This window comes from Schistocerca americana, unplaced genomic scaffold, assembly GCF_021461395.2.
Source record: "Schistocerca americana isolate TAMUIC-IGC-003095 unplaced genomic scaffold, iqSchAmer2.1 HiC_scaffold_14, whole genome shotgun sequence".
Lineage (NCBI taxonomy): Eukaryota > Metazoa > Arthropoda > Insecta > Orthoptera > Acrididae > Schistocerca > Schistocerca americana.
Window position 1 is genome coordinate 3,490,906 of NW_025725481.1, and position 4,788 is coordinate 3,495,693.

At 42.5% G+C, this 4,788-nt stretch overlaps 1 non-coding gene across 1 annotated transcript; it reads left to right on the forward strand.

Moving 5' to 3' along the window:
* The first annotated feature begins 878 nt into the window (after positions 1-878).
* Trnas-cga lies at positions 879-952 on the forward strand. The gene has a single exon. It is a non-coding gene; the product is annotated as a tRNA-Ser (tRNA).
* Positions 953-4,788: the final 3,836 nt, after the last annotated feature.

Here is a 4,788-nt window from a genome sequence, read left to right on the forward strand (position 1 = left end):
GGTGTTTAGGCAGGAGACTCAGCAGCAACACACAGCCGGTAAGGCTGTACTTGTACTGCCCCAGTAGCGGTGACACGGGCGCCCAGCCTAAGCTGAACAGCTCGGAGAGAGGTAGATCGGCTCCTCATCGACGAAAGACAGGCTCCCCCCCACCATTCCCAGTCAGCTACTGTTGTGGTCGGCAGGAAAGCGGATCGTGTATCAGAAGTCCCCTGTGAGGCAGGACGGCTGTAGATTTGCAGCAGTGGACTCCAAGTTGCCGGAAGCTTGTAGATGGTAGTTGAATTCACCATAGCATCCTGTAAATTGGGGATGAAGTGGAACTATCACCCTCCCCCTCCCCCTCGCGCATACTGGCGACTGAGATGACTGAATATCCTCTCTTTCCAAGCCTGTAAGCGCTCTCGTCTGCTCTAGTGTTTAACTTCAGGGTTTCAGAGAGTTCCTTTATGTGAACTTTGCATCCCTAAAGGTATTCTTATGACAGTCTGATGAAATGCGCTCGTAGATTGTTTGTACTTTTGGCCTCCAACGTTGACATTCAGTTACAACACCGTTACGAAGCCGGTAGCAGTTGCGGCCCAGTTAGCCGTCTCTGTCGGTTCTTAACAAAATATTATCCGTGCACTACTTACTGTTCCACTGTGCAACATACCTAAAAACGCTTAAATCTTTCTTAAAGGTCTCAAAGGGAGCTAAATTGGACTTACACAGAAAAAGTGGGGACTAAAAGGACTTGTTGCTACAAAACATGATTTTTAAATAGAATTTCTGATACAATACTATGGAAAAAATTCGCAAAAGAGCTTCTGTAAAGTTTGGGAGGTAGGATACGAGGTACTGGCAGAAGTAAAGCTGTGAGGACGGGGCGAGAGTCGTGTTGGGTAGCTCAGTTGGTAGAGCACTTGCCCGCGAAAGGCAAAGGTCCCGAGTTCGAGTCTCGGTCCAGCACACAGTTTTAATCTGCCAGGAAGTTTCATACGGAGCTGCTGATTCATGATAACGCACGTCCCCACATCGTAAATGTCGTAATGTACAAGTCACGCCAATGTAAGTGGGTGCCACTTGAACACCCGGCCTGTAGTACTGATCTCATCCCGATGGATTATCACGCCAGCGCTCTCTTAAAATAAGACCTTGGCAAACCAGCTGTACCTGTCGGAGGATGTGTATCAGGTAGTTACGGACTTCGTCAACCAGCAGACTTGTTGTTTTAGCTAACAGTTATCTCCAACCTGAGGCTTCGGTGGAATGATTTCCTGAATGCCCACGGCGATTTTTCCTGATCGGCATACCGATTCTGGACTCTACGGCTTTTAAGCAGAAACTTTCTAATCGTTCTTTATAAAATTAGATTACTGACAGGCATATGTGATTAAGCTTAAGTTGACATTTTATATGATTACGATCTTGTTTTTTGAGTTACTGTCATCTTCTTAGTAATTGTTTGTTTAGGTAATCCGTTCTAAAAAGACATTTTCTTCAGTACCAAGCTCCACAGCTCAGATTACGCGCTCCACTAGTAAGTAGAGCAAAAACAGACTGAACCATTAAATTCTCCTATGGCAAATCTTAAAGCGGACAGCTTTCGTCTAGACTTTTGTGAGGATTTATTGTCATCTAATCTGCCATGGGTCGTTCTAAGGAACACAACATTTTACGACCTTCCTGCAATATACAAGGAAAGTCGACACTGCAAAAATTATTTGTAACAGATGTATGAAAAGGCTATTGCAGGTATTAAAACAGACAGTTATGACCACTGCAATTGGCATTCAGTCGACGGGACTACAGACGTCTATGGCAGACCTATCTCAGCCTCCGAAAATGTACTGAGAGACAGCTGTAAAGTTTCATACTACACAGCTTAGAAGTGTGGTTCATTGTGTACTGCAATTCCAAAATGTTGTATGATTGTAGCGTTAGGCCACGAACTGTGGTCATAATCAGGTACGCATAGCAAGTCTGTGTTTTGTGTGACTGACATATCATAGGATTTTTTCCCGTAAAAGGCGTCCCATTACTATATTACCAAAAGAGAAGATAGTTGTAGCACCGGTAAATATCTCAACTGCTTGTGAATTTTTCCGAGTTTCGACATAGGGAATAATTAGTAGCTCATTTGCCACAAAGAACTAGAACGGCTGTGTCAAAAATATAATGACCGTTTCCATTTTAATATTGGAGTCCATTACACTTTTAATTGAAGGTGTCCAAAAGCGCCAAAACAAGTCATACAAAACCAAATAATGCGGGCGCTTGTCATCACCAATATTCGCTGCTTAGCATCGGTCCCAGGGCAGGCTCACAACAATGAGAAAATCGCGCGACGTGACTCTGCCGTTGCTTAGCAACTGTCTGCTTTGAGAGCTCAAGTCATCCGGGCGTGTGTCGCAGTTCTTCGAGAGGAATACAGTGATTAAAGAGTTTGCTGCCGTTCTTAGCACTTAGAAGTTAAATAAGGTTTTGAAAGAAGGTTAACTGTTGAAGAGAAGCAGACTTGTGACGAAAAACAATGGACGTAAGTGACCAATCCATATGCAGCCATCGTAACAAGTCCACGCTGAGGTCTGACACTGTAGGCAACAATTTCAAAAGCTGCTACTGCTGAATGCTGCGTGTCCTAATGAAAGTAAGATACAGCGTGAATCCGAGCATCGCCAAAACCACTTTCAAAGTTTATATGCGTATTTCCTTAGTATTTTAGCTTGGGAGTCTCCTGTGAATCATGCTTCGCTCTGCTTCGACAGATATGCTCCGCAAACCGCTTTACGGTGTGTGGCACAGAGTGTTTCAGCACTTCTGCCTTCCCTTTTGTATTCGCACGTGGAACAGGGAAGGCCTCCTGTAAACAAACCATCGTAACGACTCCAATTGTTCTGATTTCCCAGTATTTAGCATTTCGTGAGAATATGTTGCCCGTCGTTCTACGACATGTACGCTCGTGGAATTTCTGCAGTACCATCTTCGTGATGTACATCTTGCGGTGTCTGTGACTAGAGTATGTATTTTGAGCACACCCTAACGTTCTCGCGCCTACTCAAGAATCCTTCGACGAAACGTACCGACCTTAGTTGAATCTTCTCACTCATATTAGTCAAGCCAGACAAAAGCTCAAGAGTGATCAGCAATTCTTAAAAATCGGTCTAACAAAATTTTTGTAAGCCACTTCTCTCGTGAGTGAATTACAGTAATCCTGGACTGCAATTATGTGCATGTGCCCGACGACCCCTCTTGAATACGGGTATGCCTTGCACTTCTTTTCCAATCGCTTGATGCGAGTAATCGGTGTTGAATGTCGCACTGTCTCACGCATCAACAATGTGTTTCCTCTGATGAACGATTTCTGTTGATTTCCTGTTTCGTGTCCGCTTGTTTCAAAACTAGCTCTTCGGCATTTGTGCTATGATTCAAAGGAGCAATAATTGTAACGCTTCGTGGCGTAATATTTTCGGACAGTCAAATACAGCAATTCGACCTTCTCTTTATTGTCTTCTGTTTCTGGGCCAGTAGGGCTAACGCAGCAACTAATCAGAAAACTTTGATCGTTTAAGGGGACTTGAGATGAACTCACACATATTCAGTGGATCTACACTTACGATGCTCTCAGCTTGAGCCTCATGAGACTGACAAAACGAGCAGCGGATACGTCTCCGCTAAACCACGTGAAACTAGCGTAGATGCAGTGCAGTAATCGAGAGTGCACGCTGCTAAATTTTAACTCCAGCTCAGGTGTGTGCATGTTCCTACAAGCAGTAAATATACGTTCGAAGGAAACAGGTCTGTTGAACGGTTCATCTGCAACCCTCCGACCCTTCGCCATCTTAGATTAAATCTTCGGGATATATGCTATGCAAAAATGCAATAGTAAAACAAGCATGCCAATTAAATAACGTGTTTTGTCACTACGTACGAACCTATTTGTCTGATTACCATTAAGTCCTTTATGCTCAGTACACATGAAGGTGGAAGTGAATTAAAATATGTGGTTAGATACATCTGAAAAGAATTTTAGGAATAAAGAATTAAAAAATAATCCCAGATGCGGAATCATTTTCACTATTGCCTCTCATTATCGCAATTTACTGTTCCACTACTTAGAACCATTCATTATGTGGTACAGAGTTGAAGTGTTTCGTAGGACAGCGTTCATACTGAATGTCATTATCATCTTAGCATTAACATTACCATTGAAGTTTCTCGAAACATTCTATAGAAGTTTACATGTTCAGTAAAGTATGTATTACATAAGTTTTCTTAGGCATTAGAAGGTAAAGACACTGCACCGTGCATGTCGCCGTGGGTTGTACGTATTAATCTTCCTCCATTCCGCAGGATTATGCATCTAAGTACGAGATATAAGATGACAATTTAGATTTTAACAACTTGTTTGCATGTTCCTGAAACTACGATCTTCAGTATTCTTATTCGGATACAGCGATATATCAATCACAAGAACGGTGTAACGTGAATATAATTAGTTAAATGTTCTCAAGTCTGATGAGGATGTTCCTCACAAGATGTATTCTACAAAGTCACCGAATTTTCTGATTCTGCTGCGGCTGCACATTGGGCTGTGTTGTAACACTGGTAACTGTTTACAGTAAACGCAACTAGCAGTTAATCTGAGAATCTCAGGTGTCTGATCATGATATATTTACTATCGGACTATTTACTGAAATTTATGACTAATGCAATGAAAGAAACTGTTTAGCTTTGTTGGTCGTAGGAATAGTTCCCTACTTAAAAGACAACTCAGAAAGAGGGATGGATGTGGATGCTAACAAT